This window comes from Armigeres subalbatus, chromosome 2 (genome assembly GCF_024139115.2).
Source record: "Armigeres subalbatus isolate Guangzhou_Male chromosome 2, GZ_Asu_2, whole genome shotgun sequence".
NCBI lineage: Eukaryota > Metazoa > Arthropoda > Insecta > Diptera > Culicidae > Armigeres > Armigeres subalbatus.
The window spans coordinates 120,014,798-120,028,139 of NC_085140.1; the positions used below are offsets into that span (position 1 = coordinate 120,014,798).

The 13,342-nt window shown below is 38.2% G+C and overlaps 1 protein-coding gene across 1 annotated transcript in view; it reads right to left on the reverse strand.

The window, feature by feature from the left end:
• The window catches only part of LOC134210741 (beta-1,3-galactosyltransferase 9-like), a 188,202-nt gene extending 178,853 nt beyond the window's left edge, over positions 1-9,349 (reverse strand). Inside the window, 1 exon segment of the mRNA XM_062686989.1 lies at positions 9,292-9,349. The gene's annotated coding sequence lies outside the window, so the exon portion shown is untranslated.
• Between the last annotated feature and the right edge of the window lie 3,993 nt (positions 9,350-13,342).

Below are 13,342 nucleotides of genomic sequence, written 5' to 3' on the forward strand. Positions count from 1 at the left end.
GTTGCCCGGGGTTATCTAGTACCGTGAGTTTTTTATACCAGAAATTATGCACAAAATCGGGTCCTGGTGCAGCCCAATGTTTGATATACCGGGTAACCTCACGTATGTCTTGGGCGGTCACGTTGATAGCGGTCATGTCTCCAATTCGACCACAATATCGAAAATAAGCACAAACGATAACACGGAGCCTTCCGAAAAATACGAATTTTGGCAGAACAGATCCATCGACAGATACATATAATACCAAGGATGTTAACGATCATTCAGTAATTTGCGTTCGATCATTTAGCAGTTTGTCAATAACACATTCCAGAAGCTGAATTTCAAATCATGTTGTATGGTGGACTTCTAGTGCGAAGGTTTTTCTACAACTTTGCCAAATAGTTCGTTATTAGAATTCAACTAATAACGGAGTTAGAGCGCTAGTTTCAGTAACTTAAACTAAATGATTGGAATTTTGTTATCATTTAGTCTAAGTTACTGAAACTATAGCTATAACTCCGTTAATTACTGAATGATCGTTAACATTCTTGCATAATACTATTAGTGGAGTACTTCAGAAATATCTATCCATACGTTTAGTGATTCTGGGGACAGACTTCACGCCTTGAGACTGGAGGTATTCCGAAAAGTGATACAACATCATCAACACCTTTAGAGTCTGGTTCATAGACTATGCCTTGCGCTGTATTCAATGTGGTGTGTGAAATCACTTTAATTAAAGAGCCATCGGTTAGTTACGATATAGTAATCGCCTTATTGTACACTGTTTATGAGCTAATGCGAATAAGATAACGAGTTCCATGACCTTTCTTGCTGATAGTGTATTGTATTTCATTGTATCACTCACCCCAACTCCCAAATCAATCGATGTGCTCAAAATAAATGGATTCGGTAGTGGTTTTGGGTGTTCGTTGCCTTGGCGATTCATTTTTTCGGCGCATTAGTAATATCATAGATTGACCGAGTTCATCTTCACTTAACATTTAGTTAGGTAGGCGCGTCGTTCTTGGTCAAACATGCCGTCGAAATTTTCTGACCGTTAGCAACAATAGAAGAACAACACGGTTTGGGCAATCAACTATCACTCGGGCTACCGAGATGCAATGAACATATTTCGCGAAACAAAAGACGATAGATGAGCGTTAGCGTTGTTACGGTATACTGCGTTTCCCTAACCTCAATCTACCTGTGCACTGGGTTCAAATTTGAGGAATTGGTGTGCGGAAATGCATACAATAACTAGATTTTAATTAGTTTAAACGAATCTGATAATTTTATTTCCCATTTGAGTTGTCAAAATACCATAATTTTCATTTTTTGGGTCAGTGCACAGGTAAAAAGTGAGGTTACGCGACGCCACTGTTCTTATGGAGTCCTTATCCAGATTGCTATCGGAAATCAAGGTGAAGTGATTCTAATCTAAGATAGAAATGGCATAAGCATGAGGATTACTACTCCCGGCCACGCCCATCTTTACCGTAACTAGGGATAGGAAAGGAAATGTTGATGTAGAACTTACTTAACGAGAGGCCCCCGACTTGGCGACGCCCTCATAAGTTCTACGGAGTTGGTGGTTGGGTAGGATAAGGTAGGTCATGGAGGTTTGCCTCAAGCTGGCAATTCGACCCACAGACTATGTTGTTTACCTGTTTTTATTTAAACTCTTGCCAGCCGGCTGTCGAAAGAGTATGCTAATATCGATTTTATTTACAGTTTATTCTTTAAATAATTTACAGGCGATTTCTTAACCTCAATCTATCAGCAACTATCCGTTGAACAAATCTAAATTTACCAAATTTGTACTTTCTGCTCAGTGAGCAAAACGTTTCTTCTAGGTTCATCGAATACAAAAATCAAACCATGCCTTTTAAAGATAATTATAATAAACATTTTACAAAGTTTTATTTGAAGTATTTTGGCGATTTCTGATATAAAATTCAATAGCTCTGTGATGTAAACGGCCTAAATGCACCACCACCAGAAAATATTCATCACGCGCTGCTCTACCTAAACACATATCACACATAGTAATAGAAATGGTACTTCCTTTTAAAACAATAGACGATAGATGAGAAACAAAAAAAAACACGGTAACGTCTTTCAAGGCTGTTGTCAAAGGATTAGTTTGGAGTACATTCCACCTATTTGTTACTTTGTTGATGTATCTTTTGACGTAGGACTACGTCTGTGTTTTCTATATTGGGGTACACTTTACGATTGCGAAAATCGGGGACCGTCACGAAAATATGATAGACTTTAAACTTTAATATCTAAGCCGTTTCTCGATGGATTTTCATTTTTTTTTGGACCATTCGATCAAGGATGAGTCAACGCTTCTTTGTATTTATTTGTAAATACTGATTTTCAACTATTTATTATCGATAATTGATGAAAAGTTTAGAAATAGGTAAACTAACCAATCACGGGCCCTCCTTAGCCGTGCGGTAAAACGCGCGGCTACAAAGCAAGACCATGCTGAGGGTGGCTGGGTTCGATTCCCGGTGCCGGTCTAGACAATTTTCGGATTGGAAATTATCTCGACTTCCCTGGGCATAAAAGTATCATCGTGCTAGCCTCATGAAATACGAATGCAAAAATGGTAACTTGGCTTAGAAACCTCGCAGTTCATAACTGTGGAAGTGCTTAATGAACACTAAGCTGCGAGGCGGCTCTGTCCCAGTGTGGGGATGTAATGCCAATAAGAAGAAGAAGAAGAAGAACCAATCACGTTCATGCATCACTAGCACAGACATCAAAAATCAATCACTTGCGGATTTGGATCTAATCCTCAGTTTGAACAAGGTTTCACGCAGAGCAGACGCATCAAAGCGATCGCAGCGGAGCGAACACAGCATCACGGAGGCGCTAATAACATTTTCAAAGGAAATCAATCGCATTGGTGGTGGTCCTCGATGTGTTGCTGCAGATCATTCAACCTCAACGAACCAGAATTTCATATGAAGAAAAGGTTGACCATAAAAATAGCACTGTGGCGATCCCGCACCGCCAGTGCCGATGCTGAAAATTTATTACAAATTGTGGTGTCAGTTAGTTGGAAAGGAACATTGGGAAAAAAAAAAGATTCTTCTCAGGACCAACATTTTATGAAAAGAAAGAGTTAATTGCGAAAAAAGACTGTTTCGGTGGCATCGGGTTTGGCGTGGTAGTTTGGTTGCTGTTAGTGATTTCATCCATTAAAATTCACTACATCATCTCCCTCCGACGCGCTATAAAATTCGCTATTTACGATTGAGTTTTACACTTTGAAGAAAGTTTATTTCGGATAGTCGGATCCACCTTCTTTTGTATAAAATCAATGAAGACGCCATCTCAGTGGAAACTATCTACAGCAACCACTCATCGGTGAACGTCGCTCGGACAGACAGATGCCGAAAGAAAATGTTTTGTAATATGAAGAAACTTCGTCTTGAGTCAAACTTCTGTTGTCATTCCTCGCAACAATCTTGTGAAAAAGTTTCATAGGATTCTTAGAATTTATTATTCTCCGAACGGTCCGTTGTCTGGGGAAACCCGATCGAAATGGCTCGCGCGTATCGAAAAGCAGCTTTTTATATCTAATGAAGTAATTTCATTAATCCCGCCCTTCATTAATCGTTATGAGTGCACATTATATTTACAACCATATCAGCTCGCAAAGGGGCGGGGCTAACGGGCTTAATTTATTAAATATAAGAAAGCTGCTGTTCGGCGCGCGCGAGCCATTTTGATCGGGATTCCACAGAGAGCGGTTCGACATTCGATGCAGCGGAGCGGACACAGCAGCACGAAGTGGGTGGCAGTGTTGCAATGCTGTAAATTTATTTCAACCTTTGGAGGCTTAGCGAAAAATCATCAAGTGGCTGTCGGACAGTTGCAGCGCAAGGTGTCGACAAGCGATTGGATGCAGTTAGTTATTTGAATGGGAATTGGGAAAAGAAAATTGGTTCTTCTCAGGACCAACATTTTACGAAAAGAAAGAGTTAATTGCGAAAAAGGACTGTTTCCGTGGCATCGGGTTTGGCGTGGTAGCTTGGTTGCTGTTACTGATTCCATCCATTAAAATTCACTACATCATCTCCCTCCGACGCGCCATCAAATTTGCTATTTACGATTGAGTTTTGCACTTTGAAGAAAGTTTATTTCGGATCAACCTTCTTTTGTATAAAATGGTGCCTTTTGTATAAAATCAATGAAGACGACAGATGCCGAAAGATAATGTTTTGTAGTATGGAGAAACTTCGTCTTGAGTCAAATTTCTGTTGTCATTCCTCGCAACAATACGCATCTTAGATAAACAACATCTCATAACAAAATTCAGAATCTTGCGAGAAAATTTCATAAGATTCTTAAAATTTGTCATCCTCCGAACGGTCCGTTGTCTGCGGAGTCCCGATCAAAATGGCTCACGCGCGTCGATAACCAGCTTTCTTATATCCAATGAAGTAATTTCATTAGCCCCGCCCCTTCATTAATCGTTATGAGTGCACATTATATTTACACCTATTCCAGACCACAAAGGGGCGGAGCTAACGGGCTTAATTTATTGAATACAAGAAAGCTGCTTTCTAGCGCGCACGAGCCATTTTGATAGGGATTTCGCAGAGAGCGGTTAAATAAGATTTTACGCAGAGCCGACGCAGCGGAGCGAACACAGCAGCACGAAGGCGCACTGATAGTATTTTCAAAGGAAAGAGTTGATTACAAAAATGACGTCTGTTTCGATCCCGTGCGATGCAGTGGCGATGCTGAAAATTTATTCCAAATGGTGGCGTCTTAGCGAAAACTCATCGAGTGGTCGTCGAACAATAACAACACGAAGTGGAATTCTAACCCTAACGTTTCGACAAGCATTGGGTTGCAGTTAGTTATTGGAAACGTGCATTGGGGACACAAAATTGGTCCTTCTCAGGACCAGCATCTTCTGAACAGAAAGGGTTGATTGCAAAATGGACTGTTTCGGTGGAATTGGCGTTTGGCGTGATAGTTCGGTTGCTGTAAGCGATTCCATTCATTCGAACAAATTTGTTGCGTTGTCACTCATCGACGCGCGCTTTTCATTCTGCTATCGAAGAAAAACCTTCTGTTAACGCCAAACTATTAATTTTGGACTTTGATGAACATTCTTGCATCCCGGGTTAACTACCCTTGTGTAAAATAATGGTACTGTAAAGAACCGATATTTTTCAAATAATGGAGCTTTTCAATCCTCAACTACAACAAAACATAATCAACATCTTGTGAGGAAATTCCATTTGACTGCTACTGACGCCATCCATTTGAACAAACTCATTGCATCATCTCCCTCCGAAGTGCGCTTGTGGTTGTGCTACCAAAGGGCAACTTTCTGTCGTCGCCAAACGATGGTAACCCGAAAAAATCGATATCATTTCTAATGACTAACGAAACAAAACCAAAGAATCTTGGCAGAAAATTTCACTTTCCGTCGCACATAGGGGTATTTTCGCAATCTAGCCGGAATAAATTATTTTATCTCTCAAACTGCTATATTTCACCTTATTTTATGATACTGTGATGATAATTTAGCTAAAATATCAATTTTCTTAATTTTCACTTTTTGACCCATGTGCTTTACCCTTTAAAACCCTGAAAAACATTGATAATTTCAATTAATTCGTTCTCGTCATCGCTTCTACCGAAATCAGTTCAACTCTATGTGTTTGGAAGGGGAAACATAGAGCTAAAAGATGGTGTCATGGAAATTGCTCTATGACTCTTCCTCTTTTCGTAGGAATGTTGAATGTATGATATATGTCATAAATGCCTTAAATACAGTACCAAACTAAAAACATCCGCTTTCAAAATAGCGCAAATTTGCGTAAGATTTTTCTTCGGGATCCTAAAATATAGACATAGTCATCTGCGTCATCTCTATACTGAAATATTACCGAATATCATCGAATAAGTGTTTTATGCTTATTGAAAATATGAGGAATATTAACTAGTTTTAGCTCGAAAATGGACTTCGAATTACTCTTTTGTATTTCTGTTCAGAATCATTTATTCTTGTCAAAAACACATTTACATGATACTATTTTGTCTACTTTTTCATGGTATGTACTGATCTGTGGATTACTGTGACAAATATTTGACTACAATAAAACATACCGAACGTAGTCAAATTCAACAGAGAAAACCGGTAATTTCCTCAATGAAAACCCTCTAACTTTCTAGAAGTGTAGTGGTAAAACTTTAAATCTAAATAGAAAACCTAGTACTGGGAGTGGCTCGTCTACTATTCAGAGAAGTTTGAGACATATTTAGACTGCTCTAGGACAATTTTGAAAATTTAACTTTATTCCGGCTAGAATGGCGAAATACCCCTATGTGCGTCGACGACGGCCAAATCGATGAAGACGCCAACTTAGTGAAAAATGTCGTTTAGCTGCCTTAGTTTTTCAAATGGCGCATTATTAAAAACAACAAATCTTTCCAAAATCGTCATTGTCGTTTAAACAGCCGAACAGTCTGTTTGTCTGGGTAAACAATTTTCCTAGCGGTCAAAACCTCTTCTTGGATAAATAGTTTAAGTCCTGAAAAGGACTGTTTGTAATTTATTCTTGAAGTCCTGCTCACGTTGCCACCAGCGCTATAGAAAACGATGCATGTACGCTTCCATCGCGGGCGGAAGTCGAACGTTGCAAATTAATATATTTGTGTTTTGTTTCGCGCCACCTCCGATTCTGCGTATTTTTTTCCTTTCGTCCGGACATTTTTGAGCATGTCTTCTAGGATTCTGATGATATCCACTGAAAGATAGACGAATGCCTTCAGTGGCGATGCGGCCGATGAGTCGTTCCTTTTCCACGGCTGGTTCATCCAACTGGGAGCTACCTTCAGTTTCTTGATTCGGTTGACCTCCGAGCAGTTTGCACAATGCTAATAAATTTACACAAATTATGATGAAAAATACCCTCCATTTCGTATAGCTACGTAGTCATACGTCACCTTTGCGTACAACCCGATTGGGCTGCACCTTTGAGTTTTTTAGTTATGATTCTTTCAAGTTGTTCAAGTTTTGTGTTGTCAAGTGTTAATTTATTGTTTCCAATGTTTTAGTTGTTTTTTTAACGCTTCCTTGACCCGAAAATAAGTGTAAACTAACCGATTATCGTTCTCCCTAAAAATTACAATTACAATTATTTAAAAAATATTTCCAATGTCAAATCGCGCAAAATAAAAAAAAAAGAAGTTCGTGAGCTACAGACAAACGTATTCAAATATATTGAAAATGTTCATATTGACTCTGTTTTTTTGTTAGTTTGTAGCGCATTTTGCTATTTCATTTTCACAAATTATGGACATATGTATATTAGTTTGGCGATGCATAGTTAAATAAGGTCATGAATATTGATTATTTGATGTGTAGAACTTCTCTTAAGTATGAATAAAAGATGTAATAAGGAATTGAATTGACTGATAACAGGTTTGTCAAATGCCTTGAAAAGGAATCAATCGATTCGTAATCAGGATGTTTGATATCCTCGGAATAATTGACTAAAATACAACCTATAAATGGAATAATTTGGTGGATCGCTGTGCCCGTTCAAGTTCCATTCCAATGCATGCCTTAAATTGCGCGTCACGCCGTTAGTTCAAAATACCAAAAATAATCATACGTCATCGCACGCACAGAGGCGTGTTGGGTCGACGGATAGTACTCCGGCGGGTACTCGTCTATGTTATTGATCGAGTTCTCCGTCTCAACGAGCCACTCGCACGACGCACTAGCCCGCCACCCGAAGAATAGTGCCCTTGGCTGGACAGCATCCTCGTGAAGCGAGTTTGTACCGCACCGCTCCGCCGGTTTCGATTGGTGACATGCGAACACCAACGACCAACCAAGTGGACGGCAAAACAAGTTTATGCTAAACCTTTATTTATGCTGTCGCACAACCACACAGCCCGTTAGTCAGTCAGCCTAGTGTTGATTCCGTCTCTCATCAGCATAATCAGCGAAGGCATTCACATTTCACATGAAGCACCCCGCCACCACGCCGCATAACGGGCGCAAACGGACTGTCGAATTGTGAATGGCGGAGATTGCGTATACATAGTTATGGGAGAAAAGCAAAGACAGCGCAATGTTTTACTACACCTTGTGGCAAAATAAAAATTATATTGTTACACCAAATTTTTATAATTTTAAGTTCAGTAACCTAAACGAAAAAATGTTGAATTTAAGGTTTCAATTTTGTTTTGATCAATATTTTAGGAATCGGTGATTGAACAGCGTTAGTGGACCTTAATGTGACAATTTGTCTAGATCCAGAAGCTTTCAGTGTTAATATTGTATACCTGATACAAAGTGTCACACTAACAGGTTTTCGTGTCCAATAAAATAAACCAATTACAAAATTACAAATAGGTAGATGGTGAAGCCTTTCGTACCTCAGTGGCACACGAATATACGAATACAAAACCAAGAAGGTAGTGAAAACATAAGTTTGTCGTATCATCATACCTGGTTTTTGCGCTCACTTGAGGATTCCAAAAATTGTGTAATGAATAATGATCGAAAAAAAAAGCTTAAGGGATTTGAACATTTTATAGTTTCAAAGAATTATGTGGAATTGTAAAAAAAAAAACATAAAATAACATGCTGTGAATATGCTATCTGTTTTAAATGAGCTAATAACAAGAATTTAGTTTACTTACCATGAAAGTTAATGAATTTCCCTATTTTTTTCGTAGTATGCTGTAACAAACAATCTTCAGGGAGGGACCTCAATCGCTCGTGTTTGCTTTGAATGCTCAGTATCCAACTACTGGGTGGCAATGAAAATCACTAATTCGCGATTCTTAATACACTTGTCGGTCGGGCGTTAACTTTTATTTATCCAACACTAGCGTAGAGTGAGAAAACATCTCAAACCCGTGCCCCGGCCAAAACAGCGCACAGCAACGCCAGCAAAAATTTGCAAATATTTTCTCTTTTTTTGGCTCCGTTTGCATGGATGTTTGCTTTTTTTCACGTCGGCACCTCACTGTTTTCCCTAATCCCGTGCACTGCACTTTTCAACAATCACAATTTCTGGTTGTTTTGTACCAAGCACTATCCCACTTCCGCCAGTTGCACCTGAAACTGGCGTCGATCCCAGGAATTGTCCTGTTTTTCTTCTAACAACTTTCATGCGTACCTCCCTTCCGTACGCGATATGCAAAACCTGATGCTGATAAAACACTCTTTTGAACTTTTGACAGACGCTGGGGAGGTGCAAAATGCAGCAGCAAAAGAAAATAATTTTCCAAACAGCCAAACCCACACACCGCGATGGAAATCCGCGAAAAAAGCCGCAAACGCAACCGAGCGGATCGGCACTCGTATTCGAACTGAGCTCGCTTCTTCGTTCGCCTTCGCCACTGAACGAAGCAAAAATACGAAGTTGCGCGTTTTGAAACTGGGCAGTGTTGCCAAATTTGATTCTTTACTCGGATTCAAACACCTTCAGACGTAGGACTATCCCGACTAAAACCATTCGTCAAATTCCTCCAAAAAATAAGTAATTCAAATAAATAATTTTGTCGATATTTCTTCACACCAAAGTAACGTCAAGAACGATATCTAGTATTTTGCGGTCCGTAATAGCGGCCTAACCCCGCAGAAAATTTGACAGCTGGAATCGGCCGATTTCGTCGGGTACAATCGATCGATTGTTGCAACTTGCACACTCAAATCGAGAATTTCCGAGCCGGTGACAAGCGCGGTGTCATCATCATTAATAGACATAGACCGCTGTCATCATTGAAACGCAGTATGAAAAAAAATTATAGCCCGAGACATCCTGGCTACGATTTGGCGATGGGCTAAACAATAGGATGTCAATAGGCTGAGAATTTCAGCTCGGTAAAATTATTTACTGATTTTATTCGGTAAAAGAAAAATTAAACCGAGAGCTCAGTTAATTGATAAGCTTTTACTGATTTCTGCATTCATTTTTACAGCTGTCTCAGTAGTTCAAAAAAGAATACTGAGTTCCGGTAATAAGCATTACCGATCTACTCTGTAATAAGAAAATGTTCTGAAGTTGTCAAAAAATATGCCGATCACTCAGTAAAATCAAAAGTGCTTTACTGAACACCCGTTTAAGCAAATACCGAGCTCAGTTTCCAACCACATGCCTCCTGATGTGACACCATTTTTACTACTCGAAATCGGATCAATTTCATTATACACGATTTTTTTCGCACTTGATTAGTGGTACCAGAAAAAACATGATCTCAACTTAATGTTCAGGTATGTTCCGATATTCTTATCAGCGTTTTCCAAGATATGTTTCTAGTTTCCAGAGTTTTTTTTTTGATAAATTTATTTCATGAAATTTCAGACTAATATTAACAACCAGTATTTCACGTCCCTGCCCGAATAAAAAATATTATAGAAAAACAATACAATTTATTGTAACATCACTATACAATACAATAAATTTACAATAGATTTGAATGTAGATGAAATAATAGAAATACATTAGAATGTATTGTTATGAACCATTCATTGAATTGTAAATGAAGTTTTCGCATTAGAACGTACGGGTTGTTAAGTATCGTAACTATACAAAATTTGAGATTTTTTCATATACTTTTTTTGTCAAACAATAGAGTGTATCGTAAATATATTGTTGAAATATCCAAAGAAAACCGTTCAAATTACATTAGATTGAATTGTATTTTTATAGTAAAACAATACGATATTGTATTTCTTAATTATGACGGCTTTACCGTTCAACAATGAAATTTGAAGAAAAATAATGCATATTTGCGGCAATGGGATTAATATTGTTATATTGCTTATATGCAATTTGAACAAAATTTTCAGTAGTTATCAATGATTAAAATTTATGCACTAAATGTTCTAAAACAATTCGAAGTATTGTTACATTAGAGAACTATGTTGACGTATTATATCCACGGTGTTGATACAATATGGACAACCATCAAGAAACAATATATCCTATTGTATACCGTAGAGAGTATGGTAATTCAATTGTTTACACTGTTGAGCCTATGGTACACTTTTATCCGGGTGCTGTTGATGTTTCGTTTCCAGTAAACTTTGTTTCAATTCTAGATCCTAGAGTCAATAATAAATCTTCAGGTATATGATTTCTGTAAAATTACTGTTTTCCCTACATTTTTGCTGAACAAATTGCATTCTACAATTCTAGATACAAACTTTCTGGAAGAAAATGCGGTCGTATGCCACCATCTTTAAGGTAGCTTCCCGAGATGTGAGTGACATCATGATATCAAAATATTCCACAACCCGCAAAAAAAACAAAACATGTTTTTAAATAAATTAAATCACTACATATTAAAGAACTGATATTCCATCTATTTTTTGTTATCAATGAGAAAGATGAAAATTAAATTACATTTTACTCGGTTCTTTGAATTACAGCCCTCGGTTACGTTTTTACAGATCCACCAGTATTTTTTTACCGAGAGCTCAGTAAGTATTACAAATCTGCTCGGTATATTTTGACAGTTCATCATCATTAATGTGGAACCGAGGACTCGGTAACAGAATTTGATTACCGAGGTAACTACCGAGAGCTCAGCTGTTGAGAAATCGGTAAATCAATTACCGAGCCCGTTAAATTAAATTAAGTGTGTGCGCTAATGCAATTTTAATACAGGCGTGGATCAAATAATCACCCTATCAAAGCGAAGTTAACGTCGTTTTTTGTTCAGCAGAGCATGAATCCATTCTTACTTTAAATATTGCGATTCTCTTCTAAAATTGCGCCATGCAAAAAGTAAATAAACAGATGTGAGCTTTCGGTGAGCTTTTCCACATTCGCTTCTAAGGTATGCAGCATTTTGTTGTCCCTTTATAAAAATCTTAGGATATTCTTTAGTAAAATTGATCGAGTTTTAGTAGTTTTTTGCTTTTCTTTCGCCTGCGTTGCGTGTGGTATATTGTTTGAGTGGATCTTATTAATGCAATTGTGTTTAATTTGTTATGTAATATTCTTCTCTTGAAATGAATAAGTACCACAATATAATAAAATACCTTAGCGGCGCACAGCTAAGCGAGGCAACGATGAATAGGCAAAATGCTATAATATCTCGAGAAACACAATAATCGAACAAAATATCACTATAAACACTACACGTCAGCAATGACAACCTTAAGGAGCCTGATGAGAATCTGGCCGAGACATCTGGTCAATCCTAGCTCAGGAAAAATACCGATGAACAGGACAACTTAATTTAATTTTCCATAGAATTGCAAATCCTCTACTTTCTCATACGAATTAGATTTCCATATATTGCAGTATTAATTTGTTTTGCATCAAAACATCTGAGAATTTAATTGATCCTCGGAGCAGAATTAACTATGCCATAGCCGGTCGACCTCTATTGAGAACTGAAATTAATAAGAAATTAGTAATAATGTATCTGAATAGACATTAATATGTTGATAAATCAATGTTAGCTATATGGAATTAGCATCAATTGCAAACTGCTTTAGCGCATTTTTAGGTGAAACCAGCGCACTACTTACCAAGTTGGGTAAGTTGCCTGTATCTGGAGAAAAATCCAACTTCAGTATAAAAAGCGTACTACAGTAGACGTTCGATAACTGCAAGTCATTTAACTGCAATGCTTTTTAACTGCAATTCGATAGTTGCAACAGTTTTGCAGTTATCGGACAGCTAAACTTCAAAACGATGTCAAACTCAATGACAGCTGCATTGCGCTGCACAATCAGATGCACTTTTATTGCATCTGACGTCGATTGACAACCGTTTGACGTCTAAAATGCGTTGCAGTTATCGAACGGCATTCGCTAACTGAAAAGTAAACATTTTGCAGTTATCGAACGGCTACTGTATAACTTTTCCGGATAGACAATAACATTTTGATTACGCATTAATGTTACGCAAATTGCGTATGCGCCGCTGCCATCAATTAGAAGCAGTGACTGATACACTAGTTATCGAGTCCTGTCGGTCATCAATGCTGGTTTCGCTTTCGTGAAAGACTGGCCCGCTCATGCAGTTTGTGGTTGATTAGGAATAGTTTACCAAATCATTGATTTCAGTGGCGTAGCCAGAAAATGTGTGAGGGGGGGGGGGGGGTTCTGAACATTTTTTTTTCGAAAAAAAAATTGTTCTGAAAATTTTGTCTTTGGGGGGGTTTTATGTCCAAAACCACTCCCGTGACTACGTCACTGATTGATTTAGTTGTTGTTCACTTCCTTGATGATCTGTGTGCTTGCCTGTGTGTCTTTTGAGGAAAAGTTGAACGGAAATAAGTAACTTGTTTCATAGCTCATGTTAGTAAGCTGTCTGTCCCGCGATGCTTCGTTACTATC